Here is a 16,849-nt window from a genome sequence, read left to right on the forward strand (position 1 = left end):
GCTTTACTATCTTACGCCTCTTACCAAGTCCTCTAATACTTACAGGGGTTTCCCCCCAACCACCTTTCTCTGAAAACATTAATTCAGAACTGTAGTTTAAAAGTTCTCCTCGGCTTAATAGGAGTGTTCCAATCCAAGCCCCTCTGATAGCTTTCTAACTTGCATGACAAGTTTGTCCGGGCTCTTACAACTATGAGTGTGACTGTTTATAGCCTCCCAGCCATGCAAGGACAGAAAGTCTGATATTCTAAAATACAGAAATCTGTTGAAGAAGTTAAAATCATTAGAATAGTACTAAAAGAGATTTCATTGTTGAATCAATGCTTGCTGCAAAGTTTCCTGTATCTGTTGTATCCTTGGAAATATATTAATCACATATAGAGAATATAAGTAGTAGCCTTTGATTTAACCACATCAGATCTTAAGTTAATAAATTCCTTTCTTGTAGCTCACTACACCTGTACCTTATAGGAATGTAACCTTGTCATGTGTATAGCACCTGACTTTAGGAAAATCAACTTAAAAGAATATAAGCCTTTTTCTAGCTAACTAACCTATTGTCAGGAGAGAGGGCCATAAAACTGTTAGCAGGCCCCCTGGCCAGAAGATGATGTAAATCACCTAAAACTTTTATCACACAAAAATAAGCCCTGATCCTGATAAGGGTCAAGACTGCTGACCCCACGTGATTTTGGTGTGAATCTATACCTCCCTTTCTCTGTTTCTTATGCGCATAACTTAGGGTATAAAAGCAGCACTGGAAAATAAAGTTTTGGGCCTTGCTCACTGAAGCTTGGTCTCCCCGTGTCGTTCTTTCTCTTTTTCCATCCTTTTCTCTATTCTCCTTTTTCTGGTTGAGATCCTTGGAGCACTGGGCCCTCTGAGTTTACTTATCTGCCTGGGCTTCTAAGACCCACTCGAGGGGGTGCCCTGGTGGGGTGCCTCAAGTGATTCGAGAGGGCGCCTGCGGCCTACGTAAACAGAGCAAGCCCCGTGCTGGGGTTTTATTGGTTTCCAGCGTAAACCAAGGAATCATCAGCCCCTGTCTCTCTCTCTCTCTTTCTCTCTCTCTCTCTGACGCCGACGCCGTTCATCCCGAGGATACCCTGGGCCTTATCGGGGCTGGACCCCGATAATTTCTTTCCCCATTTTAGGGAAGTTTTCGACTATTATCTCCTCAAGTATTTTCTCATGGTCTTTCTTTTTGTCTTCTTCTTCTGGGACTCCTATGATTCGAATGTTGGGGTGTTTAACATTGTCCCAAAGGTCTCTGAGATTGTCCTCATTTCTTTTAATTCTGTTTTCTTTTTTCCTCTCTGTTTCATTTATTTCTACCATTGTATTTTCTAACTCACTTATCCTATCTTCTGCCTCCGTTATTCTACTGTTGGTTCCCTCCAGAGTGTTTTTGATCTCATCTATTGCATTATTCATTGTACATTGACTCTTTTTTATTTCTTCTAGATCCTTGTTAAACCTTTCTTGCATGTTCTCGATCGTCTCCAGGTTATTTATCTGTAACTCTAATTTGTATTCAAGATTTTGGATCATTTTCACTCTCATTATGTGGAATTCTTTATCAGGTAGGTTCCCTATCTGTCTTTTGTTTAGGTTGGTGGGCATTTATCCTGTTCCTTTACTTGCTGGGTATTTCTCTGCCTCTTCATCTTGCTTATATTGATGTGGTTGGGGTGGCCGTTCCATCTTCTGGCAGTTTGTGGAGTTCTCTTTTTCATGGAGTTTCCTCGGTGTAGGTGCAGTTGGATGGGTGGCTTGTCAGCATTCCCTGGTTAGGGAGGCTTGTGTCGGTGTTCTGGTGGGTGGAGCTGGATTTCTTCTCTCTGGAGTGCAATGAAGTGTCCAGTAATGAGTTATGAGATGTCAGTGGGTTTGGAGTGACTTTGGGCAGCTTGTATATTGAAGCTCGGGGCTATTCTCCTGTGTTGCTGGAGAATTCGCGTGTTATGTCTTTCTCGGAAACTTGTTGACCCTTGGGTGGTGCCTGGTTTCAGTGTAGGTATGGAGGCGTTCTGTCAATTAATGTTCCCTGTCAATTAATGTTCCCTGTAAGTTAAAGTTCCCAGGAGTTCTCTGGTGTTCTCAGGATTTGGACTTAAGCCTCCTGCCTCTGGTTTTTAGTCTTATTCTTGCAGTAGGCTCAAGACTTCTCCATCTGTCACCTCCAAGGCATTTCCTTCTGTTTAAGCTTCTTCTGTTTGCTGGTCTCTTCAGTGTCTAATTCCCGTCCTGACACAAGGGGGCGGTGGTGGACACTTTTTTAGGCTTACCTGTTCAGTGGTGCTGTGGGGGAGTGAGGAACGCTGCAGACAAATATCTCTGGTGTCTGTGGGGAGTGCTTGCAGTTTCTCGGCCACACTGGGTTTGCCTTGGCTCACGGCATGTGTGCTATCCCAGTCTACACTGCACAGACTCTAGGTTGCTCTGACAGGAACTGTCTGAGGCCGGCACTGGGTTGCATGCACTTCCCAGGTCTAAGCCGCTCAGGTTCAGATACTCAGGTACTCCACAAACATGCAGACTTGGTTGGGCCTGCGTTTTGTGCCCTTCCCTGGTCCGAACACCTCAGGTGACCAGGTGTTTGGTGAGCCCGGTCGCTGCAACTTATCGCCTCCCCGGTCCCTGCCTCTCGGTTTTCTGGGTGTACAACCGGCAAACCTTCTCAGGCGGATATCGACCAGCCAGAACCCCAAGAAGTCTTGGTTAGCAACAAAGCCTGCCTGCAGTTTGGTATTGGATGCCTCTCTGGTCCGCGCTTGCCCGCTTCCGGCTCTGGCTGCCCACCCCTGCCTGTCTCAGCGGGGGATGGTGGATGAGCCGTCTGCAGCTGGCTGGTTCTGTTCAGTCCTTTGTTCTGTGAGCGGGTCTGGTGGTGTCTTAGGTTGGGGCTTTTCACCTTTTCGCAGGGTAGGTATCCCACAGTCTGCTTTGCTATCTCCTGTTAGCTCCCTCAGATTGCCCTTGGGGCATTCAGCCCCGGTCCTTACTCTAAGCAATGCAGCCTGCGCCTCCGTCCCCAGCCCCCGCTTGCTAGTGGGGGGTGTGGGCGGCTGCGCTACTTCTCTGCTGGGAGTTACCGCTGGGCACATAGTCTGTGTGTTTTAATGATTTATTTTTCCTCCCGGTTATGTTGCCCTCTGAGGTTCCAAGGCTCGCCACAGACTCGCCAGTGAGAGTGTTTCCTGGTGTTCGTAAATTCTCTTTTTTTTTATGCCTCCCTTCCCGGGACGGACCTCCATCCCTACCTCTTTTGTCTCTCTTTTTATGTTTTATATTATTTCCTACCTCCTTTCGAAGACAATGGGCTGCTTTTCTGGGTGCCTGATGTCTTCTGCTGGCATTCAGAAGTTGTTTTGTGGAATTTACTCTGCATTCAAATGTTCTTTTGATGAATTTGTAGGGGAGAAAGTGGTCTCCCCGTCCTATTCCTCCGCCGTCTTCCTCCCTCTATCTCTCCTGGCAGTCTTGATTCAAGCTTGTGATTCATTCAGCCCAGCACTTCTCATGATGTACTCTGCATATAAGTTAAATAAGTAGGGTGACAATATATAGCCTTGACGGACTCCTTTCCCATTTTGAAACCAGTCCATTGTTCCATGTTTGGTTCTACCTGTAACTTCTTGACCTGCATACAGGTTTCTCAGGAGACAGGTCAGGTGGTCTGGTATTCCCATCTCTTTAAGATTTTTTCACAGTTTGTGGTGATCCACAAAGTCAAAGGCTTTGGTGTCGTCAGTAAAGTAGAAGCAAATGTTTTTTTCTGGAATTCTCTTGCTTCCTCTATGATCCAAAGAATGTTGGCAATTTAATCTATGCTTCTCTCTGCATTTTCTAAACCCACCTTGTACATCTGGAAGTTCTTAGTTCATGTACTGCTGAAGCCTAGGTTGAAGGATTCTGAGCATGACCTCCTTGCTAACATGTGAAATGAGCACAATCATGTGGTAGTTTGAACATTCTTTGGCACTGCTCTTCTTTGGGACTGGAATGAAGTGACCTTTTTTCAGTCTTGTGGCCACTGCTGAGTGTTCCAAATTGCTGCCATATTGAGTTCAGCACTTTAACCGCATCATCTTTTAGGATTTGAAATAGCTCAGCTGGAATTCCATCACCTTCACTAGCTTTGTTGGTAGTAATCCTTCTTAAGGTCCACTTGACTTCACACTCCAGGATGTCTGGATCTAGATAAGTGACCACATCATCGTTATTATCCATGTCATTAAGATATTTTTTATGCAGTTCTGTGTATTCTTGCCAGCTTTTCTTAATCTCTTCTGCTTCTGTTAGGTCCATACCATTTCTGTCCTTTATCATGCCTATCATTGCACAAAATGTTCCCTTGGTGCCTCCAATTTTCTAGAAGAGCTCTCTAGTCTTTCCCATTCTATTTATTGGTTTCCTCTATTTCTTTGCATTGTTTACTTAAGAAGGCTTTCTTATCTCTCCTTTGCCATTTCCTCCTCCACTGGACCAAAGGTGGTTCACTGGAGGAGGAAATGGCAAACCACTCCAGTATTCTTACCTCAAGAGTCCCATCAACAGTATGAAAAGGCAAAACATCACCTATACACTCCAATTCATATTAAAATATGTAAAAGCAGAAGAAACACTGAGTTTATTCCCCTCAGGCCTTGGTGACCTGGGCTGATGTCACATCTTGGGAGCCTGAGCATGCCTGGGGTCGACGGCTGGAGTGTCGTGGGGCTGAGGGAGCTGGGAGGACATAACAGCCAAGGGGCCTGCCCCTCCCAATGGACCTGGACTGCCTTTTGCCCCTGTATAAGCCCATAGACTCCAGGTCCAGGTGAGCCCTCCTAGAGAAACCAAGCCTACTGCACTCAAAGGATGGTGGAGCCTCTGGGCTGGAATAGCTGTGAAAAATTCCCTGGACTGACTCCATGCCTCCTGATCATGGGATTCCCACCTCCAGCCTACTTCCTTAGGGTCACCCCAGTAACAGATGACAGCACCCTCTGCAGAGTGGTCTTGGAGGAATTAGGGTGTGTCTGGAACATAAAGCATAAGGGGGAAGAAGTAATAGGACACAAGCCTCAAGTGTTTCTCCTGGCACACTCTACTCATTGACAATCCAGGAACAGGACTTTCCCTAAATGGCTTCCCTGGTGGTTCAGACGGTAAAGAATCTGTTTGTGAATCCAGGTTGGATCCCTGGGTCAGGAAGATCCCCTGGAGAAGGAAAAGGCAACCCACTCCAGTATTGTTGCCTGGAGAATTCCATGGACAAAGGACTCTGGTGGGTAACAGTCCACGGGGTCACAAAGAGTCGGACATGACTGAGCCACTAACACTTTCTGCTTGCCCAAGTAACCAGATTTGGGCATGAAGAAATGCTGCCTGCCACCTTGTGGCTGTTTCCTATAACACAGCTTTAAAACCGGTGCTGAAATGGTCTCAAACTTCACAAGGCCGGTGGGGCTGTAAATGACACCTGCTCTCAAGTAATGTCCTCAGGTAAATTATCGGGAAAGAATTTAAAGATGGGCCGACTTTCAAGAAGCCAGTTTCAAGAAGTCAACTGTACTCACGTTGTATAAGATCAAAAAGCATGTGAAAGATACTCCGCCTCACTATTAAATCAAGGCAAATCAAAACTACAATGAGAAATTGCCTCATACTGGAGGTAACTTAGGCCAGCATCAAAAAGATCTACAGAGAATAAATGCTCCAGAGGGTGGAGGGCAAATGCAGTCCTCCTATACTCTTGTGGGAATGTAAATGGCTGCAAGCCAGGATGGAAAACAGCATAGGCATTCCTTAAAAAATGAAGCATAGAGGAACCATGGGATCTTGCAATGCAACTCCTGGGCTTAGATCCTGAGAAAACCATAATTGGAAGTAACACGTTCACCCCTGTTTTCAGGGCAGCACTATGTACAATAGCCAAGAAATGTAATCAACCAACATGTTCATCAACAGAAAACTGAGGACTAACTGGTACAACCCTACATAGGAATACTATTCAGCCATAAAACACAACAAAATAACGGCATTGGCAGCAGTGTGGATGCACCAAGACATTATCACACTAAGTGAAGTAGGTCAGAGTGAGAAAGACAAATATCATAAGATATCATGGATGGAATCTATAAATTCATACAAGTGAACTAGTTTACAAAACAGAAACAGATTCACAAACATATAAAAACAATTTATGATTATCAAAAAAATGTCAGGGGGAGGGATTATTTAAGACTTTGGAATTAACATACACACACTAATGAATATCAAGTAAGTAATGAATATCAAGGAGCTTCAGCATCAGTCCTTCCAATGACTATTCAGGGTTGATTTCCTTCAGGGTTGACTCGTTTGATCTCCTTGCAGTCCAAGGGACTCATGTCCTACCAGGTCCCAGAATCCTTCTCACTGGCATCCATTTTGGCTGAGCAATGTGTGCTCCACCAGGAAGGACCCTGAGTCAGAATGATTGGACAAACACAATCAGGAAACTAACCCCATGACCATAAATCCCAAGACTGTGAGCCATTTGGCAGAGCAGTCCTCCTGGGTTCCCTTAGCCTCCTGCTCTCTGCCCGGGCGCCCTTTCCCAATAAAGTCTGTTGCTTTGTCAGCACGTGTGTCTCCTCAGACAATTCATTTCTGACTGTTAGACAAAAGCCCACTCTCGAGCCCTGGAAGGGGTCCTCCTTTCTGCAACAACACATCACTGCCAAGGGCCCAACTGAAAACTGCATGGCGTGGCCAAAAAAAAAAATTGGACTCTGACCCCCAGCTCAACAAAATGCTGCTGCTGAGGTTGCTATAACTTCTTACATGAATTGTTGACTGAAAAAATTTACACATAAAAGTTGAGATTTATGTTTTATTTGACATAAATTTTTAGGACTTAAGCTCAGGAGGCAGCATCTCAAGTAACCCTGAGAGAAGTGATCCAAAGAGGCAGGTGGTAGGAGAGAGAAGCCAGGTTATTTAGAAGTTTTGCAACAAAGGACAAGTAGTAGGAACAAAAGATTACTGTTAATTTAAAAAAAAACAGCTATCTCAAGTTAAGGAATTTGGTGCTTTTCTATGTATAGGAAGATGCAAGAGTCTGGGCTCACTGAGATCATTCCTTTGATGTGCACCTCAGCTATCTGGGGCCAGTATCCTGTGTTTTTTTATGCTGAGTTTCCTCAGGGCTCATCAGCTCACCACGTGGTGACTGCAATCACAGATGACTGTGATAGCCTTCATTTACTGATAATGGCAGGAAATAATTCCATTTCTCAGAATGGCATGCCTATACTAGCCTGCCGTACACAAACCATTCTATATTCTTCAGTGTAAGTGGTAATGATGATGTCCTGGACTTCCTGTTGGTTTGTCAAGGCAGGGTATGTGCAGCCACAAAACCCATTAGTGTGCCTGGATCAATGAGTTATTTAACTGGCTTACTTCCCACTGGGGAGTCTGGCTGAAGTCTGTCCTCCAAGTGGGCCTGATCATAATACTAGGGAATCACAGTCATAGTCAGTCTGGTTCTATGTGGATTGGGTATAAGCCTCTAGCAGTACAATTAATTACAGTATACTTGATGGGGTGACCTTTGCTTCTGAGAATTCTTAGTTGTGTAAGTGACAAGTGAGTGATGAAGATAGAGAATGGGCCTGCCAAAGTGCCCTCATGACCTTCCATGTATGTGTTCAAGCAGAGCTCAAGCTGTGACTTATCTGGGTCTTGGCAGGATGTCTTGTGATCCAACTAAAACATGAGGATGGGAGCTTTGTGAGTCTATCTCCCTCTCACCTTCTTAACTCCCCTGGGAGGCTGTCCTGGGACAGTTTTTCTTTGCCTTCTGGATTCTGCTGATGTATGAGTCTCTGAGCCCTGTGCTAGTCAGAGTATAACTACAGAATATAAACTCCTGAGCTGCAGTCTAGAGGGGGGTCCTTGGCAGTGGATGTCCCACAACTGGTGCTACAGTCATCTTTATCTGAAAAGTGGGTGTTGTTTGTACTTTACAAGCCCAGTTAGGCACTCTGGTGCTTGGCCTTTTTTGGGCGGTGGGGAGGTAAAGTAAAAAGAAGTAGCTTTATTGCTTTGCCAGGAAAAGGGGGCCACAGTGGGCTCCTGCCCTCAAGACTGTGTGTCCAATCCTGGACAGGACAGCGAGGAGTCTCATAGTGTTCAAGGAACAAGGCATGATCAGCTCATGGATGGGTTGGTGGTGAGGTAATTGGGTGTCAGCATCATCAAACTTCTGGTTCCAACCAGCCGAGAGGACTCCTTGCTTGTGGGGAGCATACTAGAGGGGATTTCAAAATCTGCAAAACTGCTCAAAGGACATGGCTCAGAATATTATCTATAGTCCTTGAGGAGGAACTAAAGGTCCTTGACTTTGTTTAATGGCTAAAGTATTATTATTTGGTCTTGCCTGACTCTTTTCCTTTCTTCATTTTCTCACTTCTCTCATTAAATTTATTCTTTGACTAAAGGTTTTCTAAAAACAGACAAAAGACAGGTGGAGGACATAGGTTGCGGTGGTGGGGAGTCTGTTCTAGGAAGGCCTCATAGGGTCCTGATCAGTTACAACTGAATCACAGTACTCCATACAGCTGTTTAAAAGTGTGTTTCCCCTCTCTCTTGTCCCAAGGATAGAATTCAGACTTCTTGGATTAGTATGCCTCTCCAATGCCACTGCTGCTCATTTTCCCAGCTTCCTCTTCTATTCCTTGCATTATGAACCTCTCCACACTGAGCTTTGGCACATTTGAATCCAACTCCCTCACAAATTCATTTGCCTGGACTATTCTGCCTGCTCCTTCTTCACCTTTTTTAAGTAAACATTTATTTTGTATTGGAATACAGCTGATTAACAATGTTGTGATAGTTTTAGGTAGACAGCAAAGGGACTCAGCCATACATATACATGTATACATTCTCCTCCAAATTCCCCTCCCATCCAGGCTGCCACATAATATTGAGCAGAGATCCCTGTATGTACTTGGCCTTTTGCTTGACAATGTGGTAGCTATGTACAAGAGTGTCCTTGATTTTTGAGAAGCACACATTAGAGTATTTAGGGGTGATGGAGCATGATGTCTGCAGCTTGTTCTAAAAAAAATGGTTCAGTAAAAGCCTAATGATAGTGATGGTTCACACACACAAACACATGCATGCACACTGCGCAACTATGGCAGAATGTTAACAATGGAACAGTATGGGTGAAGGGTATGTGGGAGTTCTTTGTACTGTTCTTCCAACTTTTCTGTAAGTTGAACATCATAAAGAATTATTACGATCCTATATACACATGTATGTACAATGTCTGAAATGCTACATGAAAAAATGATAATTGGCTAATTATCTTGAGAAAGTGAAAGTCTCTCAGTCGTGTCCGATTCTATGCGACCCCATGGACTAAAGCCCCCCAGGCTCCTCTGTCCATAGAATTCTCTAGGCAAGAATACTGGAGTGGGTAGGTGTTCCCTTCTCAAGGGGATCTTCCCAACCCAGGGATTGAACACAGGTCTCTGGCATTGCAAGTGGATCCTTTACCATCTGAGCCACCAGGAAAGCCCAAGAATACCGCAGTGGGTAGCCTAAATCTTTCTCTTCCTGACCCAGGAATCGAACCGGGGTCTCCGGCATTGCAGGCGGATTCTTTACCAGAGAAACAGAGTCTTATTCTTCATTTTGAAATCTTCTGTGAACTGTGTTTTGAATTTCAACAATGAACATGTACTACTTTCATAATAAAAACTAAAATAAAATGTCCAATGTTTAAAATCACAAAAAGTAACATAAACAGCCTCACAGACATAGAGAATAGACTTTTGGTTGTCAAGGTGGAAAGGTGGGTGAGGGGTGGAAGGACTGGGAGTTTGAGGTTAGCAGATACAAGCTATTATATATAGAATGGATAAACAACAAGGTCCTACTGTATAGCACAGGGTACTATATTCAATATCCTGTGATAAACCATAATGGATAAGAAAAATAAAGCACAAAAAGTAATATAATAAAGAAAACTTGGAAAGTACAAATGGAAACTCACCTATAATCTCATCATCATAATACAATTACTATCACTTTTGCTATTCCTTTCTTTTCCTCTTTATTTCTGTTTTTACCCAGTTCTAGTATTAATGCGTCTTATAATTTTATATGTAGACTTTATTCATTTGACATAATCTTTAAAATTTTACATAGTGCACTGACTTCATAATTATCATCTTAAATAGTCACTTACTATTCTATCTGGTGGCAGCACCATGATTTACTCAGTCATTCACTAAATAAAGAATAACAGCAGACCCTGGAAAGGGAGGCATCTAACTTTTAGAGTTACATACTACAGTACTACAAATGTCCAACTTTCAACAAAAAAATATGACAGCAAGAAAAGCACAGTATGACCCACTGACAGCCAAAAAGATATTAATAGAAATTATCCTAGACAAAGCCCAGGCATTGGATTTACTAGACTAAGAATTTAAATCAACAGTTGTAAATATGTTCAAGGAGCCAAAGGAAACCAATAGAATGATGTCTCAAAAAATGAAAGATAATAACAGGAGACAGAAAAAGTTTTAAAAGGAACAAAACAGAAATTCTGGAGCTGAAAAGTATAATATCTGAAATTAAAAATTCCCTGAAGAGGCACAATAGCATACTTGAGCTTCCACCGCCGCCACCAAGTTGCTTCAGTCGTGTCCGACTCTGCGCTACCCCATAGATGGCAGCCCACCAGGCTCCCCCGTCCCTGAGATTCTCCAGGCAAGAACACTGGAGTGGGTTGCCATTTCCTTCTCCAATGCATGAAAGTGAAAAGTGAAAGTGAAGTCACTCAGTCGTGTCCAACTCTTAGCGACTCCATGGACTGTAGCCTCCCAGGCTCCTCTGTCCGTGGGATTTTCCAGGCAAGAGTACTGGAGTGGGGTGCCATTGCCTTCTCCGGCATACCTGAGCAGGCAGAATCAATCATTGACCTTGAAGATAGGTCACTTATCTGAGACTGAGAATCAGAAAGACAAATGAAAAGGAACAGGACCCAAAGACCCATCAGACAACATTAAACCTACCAACATACATAATTGGAGGTCCAGATAAAGAGAGGGGAAAAAGGGGGAAAAAGAATAAGAAGTAATGACTGAAAATTTGCCAAGCATGGTGAACTGTTTGAATCTACACATTCAAGAAGCTCAAAGATTCCAAATATGATAAACTCAAGAGACCCATACCTAGAACACATAGTCAAAATGTCTAAAGTGAAAGACAGTGAATCTTGAAATCAGCAAAAGAAAAACAATTCATCACAAACAAGGACACTTCAATAATACTGACAACTGAATTCTCATTAGAAACCAGAGGCCAGAAGGCAGTGGGATGATATGTTTGAAATGCTGAAAGAAAGAGCTATATCTAAGAAAACCATGCAGAAGTGAAGTTATAAAAAGACATTCCCAGAAGTGCATGAAACCCAGGGCCCTCTTTGGACAGTTCCCGTGCAGAGCAACCTGGAACCTGAGCAGTATAGACTGGGAAAGCATATGCTGCTGTGAGCTGGGGCAAACCCAAGTGTGGTCCATCCACTGTGAGCACACCCCACACACGCCAGTGATATTTGTTTGCAGTGTTCCTCCCTCCCCATAACACAACTGAACAAGTGAGCCTAAATAAATGACCACCTTCGCCTCCTTATGTCAGGGCAGAAATTAGACACTTAAGAGATTGCAAACAGAAGAAGCCAAAATAAACAAAGAAGAGGGAACCACACTAGAAGTGACAGATGCAACAGATTAAAACCCTGTAGTTAGCATTGACTAAACAGTATGAAAAGGCAAAATAATAGGATACTGAAGGAGGAACTCCCCAGGGCGGTAGGTGCCCAATATGCTACTGGAGATCAGTGGAGAAATAAATCCAGAAAGAATGAAGGGATGGAGCCAAAGCAAAAACAATATGAAGTTGTGGATGTGATTGGTGATAGAAGCAAGGTCTGATGCTGTAAAGAGCAATATTGCATACGAACCTGGAATGTTAGGTCCATGAATCAAGGCAAATTGGAAGTGGTCAAACAGGAGATGGCAAGAGTGAACATTGACATTCTAGGAATCAGTGAACTAAAATGGACTGGAATGGGTGAATTTTACTCAGATGACCATTATATCTACTACTGTGGGCAGGAATCCCTTACAAGAAATGGTCAAAAAAAGAGGCCGAAATGCAGTACTTGGATGCAATCTCAAAAACAACAGAATGATCTGTTCGTTTCCAAGGCAAACCATTCAATATTACAGTAATCCAAGCCTACACCCCAACCAGTAATGCTGAGGAAGCCGAAGTTGAACGGTTCTATGAAAACCTACATGACCTTTTAGAACTAACACCCATAAAAGATGTCCTTTTCATTATAGAGGACGGGAATGCAAAAGTAGGAAGTCAAGAAACACCTGGAGTAACAGGCAAATTTGGCCTTGGAGTACGGAATGAAGCAGGGCAAAAGCTAACAGGGTTTTGCCATGAGAACGCACTGGTCATAGCAAACACCCTCTTCCAACAACACAAGAGAAGACTCTACACATGGACATCACCAGATGGTCAACACCGAAATCAGATTGATTATATTCTTTGCAGCCAAAGATGGAGAAGCTCTATACAGTTAGCATAAACAAGACCAGGAGCTGACTGTGGCTCGTATCATGAACTCCTTATTGCGAAATTCAGACTTAAATTGAAGAAAGTAGGGAAAACCACTAGACCATTCAGATATGACCTAAATCAAATCCCTTATGATTATACAGTGGAAGTGAGAAATAGATTTAAGGGACTAGATCTGATAGATAGAGTGCCTGATGAACTCTGGACGGAGGTTCGTGACATTGTACAGGAGACAAGGACCAAGACCATCCCCATGGAAAAGAAATGCAAAAAAGCAAAATGGCTGTCTGAGGAGGCCTTACAAATAGCTGTGGAAAGAAGAGAAGCGAAAAGCAAAGGAGAAAAGGAAAGATATAAGCATCTGAATGCAGAGTTCCAAAGAATAGCAAGGAGAGATAAGAAAGCCTTCCTCAGCAATCAATGCAAAGAAATAGAGGAAAACAACAGAATAAGAAAGACAAGAGATCTCTTCATGAAAATTAGAGATACCAAGGGAACATTTCATGCAAAGATGGGCTCGATAAAGGACAGAAATGGTATGGACCTAACAGAAGCAGAAGATATTAAGAAGAGGTGGAAAGAATACAAGAAGAACTGTACAAAAAAGATCTTCACAACCAAGATAACCACAATGGTGTGATCACTGACCTAGAGCCAGACATCTTGGAATGTGAAGTTAAGTGGGCCTTAGAAAGCATCACTACGAACAAAGCTAGTGGAGGTAATGGAATTCCTGTTGAGCTATTTCAAATTCTGAAAGATGATCCTGTGAAAGTGCTGCACTCAATATGCCAGCAAATTTGGAAAACTCAGCAGTGGCCACAGGACTGGAAAAGGTCAGTCTTCATTCCAATCCCAAAGAAAGGCAGTGCCAAAGAATGCTCAAACTACCGCACAATTGCACTCATCTCACACGCTAGTAAAGTCATGCTCAAAATTCTCCAAGCCAGGCTTCAGCAGTATGTGAACTGTGAACTTCCAGATTTTCAAGCTGGATTTAGAAAAGGCAGAGGAACCAGAGATCAAAGTGCCAACATCCGCTGGATCATGGAGAAAGCAAGAGAGTTCCAGAAAAACATCTATTTCTGCTTCATTGACTATGGCAAAGCCTTTGACTGTGTGGATCACAACAAACTGTGGAAAATTCTGAAAGAAATGGGAATACCAGACCACCCAACCTGTCTCTTGAGAAACCTGTATGCAGGTCAGGAAGCAACAGTTAGACTGGACATGGAACAACAGACTGGTTCCAAATAGGAAAAGGAGTACGTCAAGCTTGTATACTGTCACCCTGCTTATTTAACTTATATGCAGAGTACATCATGAGGAATGCTGGGCTGGAAGAAGCACAAACTCGAATCAAGATTGCCAGGAGAAATATCAATAACCTCAGATATGCAGATGACACCACCCTTATGGCAGAAAGTGAAGAGGAACTCAAAAGCCTCTTGATGAAAGTGAAAGAGGAGCGTGAAAAGGTTGGCTTGAAGCTCAACATTCAGAAAACAAAGATCATGGCATCTGGTCCCCTCACTTCATGGGAAATAGATGGGAAAACAGTGGAAACAGTGTCAGACTTTATTTTGGGGGGCGCCAAAATCACTGCAGATGCTGATTGCAGCCATGGAATTAAAAGATGCTTACTCCTTGGAAGGAAAGTTATGACCAACCTAGATAGCATACTAAAAAGCAGAGACATTACTTTGCCAACCAAGGTCCGTCTAGTCAAGGCTATGGTTTTTCCCGTGGTCATGTATGGATGTGAGAGTTGGACTGTGAAGAAAGCCGATTGCCGAAGAATTGATGCTTTTGAACTGTGGTTCTAGAGAAGACTCTCGAGAGTCCCTTGGACTGCAAGGCGATCCAACCAGTCCATTCTAAAGGAGATCAATCCTGGGTGTTCATTGGAAGGACTGATGCTAAAGCTGAAACTCCAATACTTTGGCCACCTCATGTGAAGAGTTGACTCACTGGAAAAGACTCTGATGCTGGGAGGGATTGGGGGAAGGAGGAGAAGGGGACGACAGAGAATGAGATGGCTGGATGGCATCACCGACTCGATGGAGGTGGGTTTGAATGAACTCTGGGAGTTGGTGATGGATAGGGAGGCCTGGCGTGCTGTGATTCATGGGGTCGCAAACAGTCGGCCACGACTGAGCGACTGAACTGACCTGAAACATTGGAAGGGGCCTATAGACCTTGAGAAGACGTATAAGCTGGAATAAGGAACTATCTGAAACTGAACTAACCCCACACTGCCCCCAACATCTCCAGACAAATTCCTAGATATATTTTTACTATTATTAAATTTTTTTTCTTTTTAAGTTCTTTATTACTCCTTTAATTTTCTTGTTTATAACCTGTTACCTTGCAACAAAAGACCCTGTTTTTAAAGCAAATTTCATATATATACATATTTTTAATAATTTTTGTGATTCATTTTGTTTTGTATTTTTAATATTGTATTTTTGAGTGTCTAACCTCTACGCTAGAGTTTTAATCTTTGCTTTTTGGTATTTGTTATCAATTTTGTACCTTTAAGAATCTATCTTAATCTTTAGTGCTTTAATCTTTAATCTTCAGTACCCATTTTTGTTTAGGTGTTTGATTACTGGCTTGATTGCTCTCTCCCCTTTTGACTCCCCCTATTCTCCTCCTGGTTACCTCTGTCTTCCTCCTCCCTCTTCTCCATGTAACTCGATGAACCTCTCTGGGTGTCCCTCACTGTGAATAATCTTTTTATCATTAACCTAGATGTTTTATCATCTGTGCTGTATGGATGGAGAAGTCTTGAAGCTACTGTCAGAATAAGCCTGAAAGCCAGAGGCAGGAGACTTAAATCCAAAAATTGAGAACACCAGAAAACTGCTGACACCAGGGAACATGAATTGACAAGAGCTCATCCAAAAGACTCCATACCTACACTGAAACCAAGCTCCACCCAAGAGCCAACAAGTTCCAGAGCAAGACATACCATGCTAATTCTCCAGCAACGCAGGAATGCAGCCCTGAGCATTAAAATACAGGCTGCCCAAAGGCACACCAAACCCATAGACACCCCAAAACTCACTACTGGACACTTCATTGCACTCCAGAGAGAAGAGATCCAGCTCCACCCACAAGAACACAGATGCAAGCTTCGCTAACCAGGAAACCTTGACAAGCCACTAGTCGAACCCCACCTCCACAATAAAGAGGAACCACGAACTTCCAACCTACAGAAAAGCCACGCCAAATACAGCAATCTAAACAAAATGAAAGGGCAGAGAAATATTCAACTGGTAAAGGAACATGATAAATACGTACCAAACCAAAGAGGAGGAGATAGGTAGTCTACCTGAAAAATAATTCAGAATAATGATAGTAAAGATGATCCAAAATCTTGAAAACAAAATGGAGTTACAGATAAGTAGACTAGAGACAAGGATTGAGAAGGTGCAAGAAATGTTGAACAGGGACCTGGAAGAAATAAAAGAGTCAATCAATAATGAATAAGGCAATAACTAATATCAGAAGCACTCTGGAAGGAACCAACAGTAGAATAACGGAGGCAGAAGATAGGATAAATGAGGCGGAAGATAGAATGGTGGAAATAAATGAAACAGAGAGGAAAAAAGAAAACAGAATTAAAAGAAATGAGGACAACCTCAGAGACCTTCATGACAATGTTAAACACACCAACGTTCGAATCATAGGAGTCCCAGAAGAAGACCAAAAAAAGACCATGAGAAAATACTTGAGGAGATAATAGTTGAAAACTTCCTGAAAATGGGGAAGGAAATAGCCATTCAAGTCCAAGAAACCCAGAGAGTCCCAAACAGGATAAACCCAAGGTGGAATACCCCAAGACACATATTAATCAAATTAACAAAGATCAAACACAAAGAAAAAATATTAAAAGCAGCAAGGGAAAAACAACAAATATCATACAAGGGGATTCCCATAAGGATAACAGCTGATCTTTCAATAGAAACTCTTCATGCCAGGATGGAATGGCAGGGCATACTGAAAGTGTTGAAAGAAAATAACCTACAGCCCAGGTTACTGTACCCAGCAAGGATCTCATTCAAATCTGAAGGAGAAATCAAAAGCTTTACAGACGAGCAAAAGCTGAGAGAATTCAGCATCACCAAACTAGCTTTCCAACAAATGCTAAAGGACCTTCTCTAGACAGGAAACACAGAAAGGGTGTATAAACTCGAACCCA

The sequence above is a fragment of the Moschus berezovskii genome, chromosome X (assembly GCF_049115385.1).
Source record: "Moschus berezovskii isolate FMDL1 chromosome X, NW_MosBer_1.0, whole genome shotgun sequence".
Lineage (NCBI taxonomy): Eukaryota > Metazoa > Chordata > Mammalia > Artiodactyla > Moschidae > Moschus > Moschus berezovskii.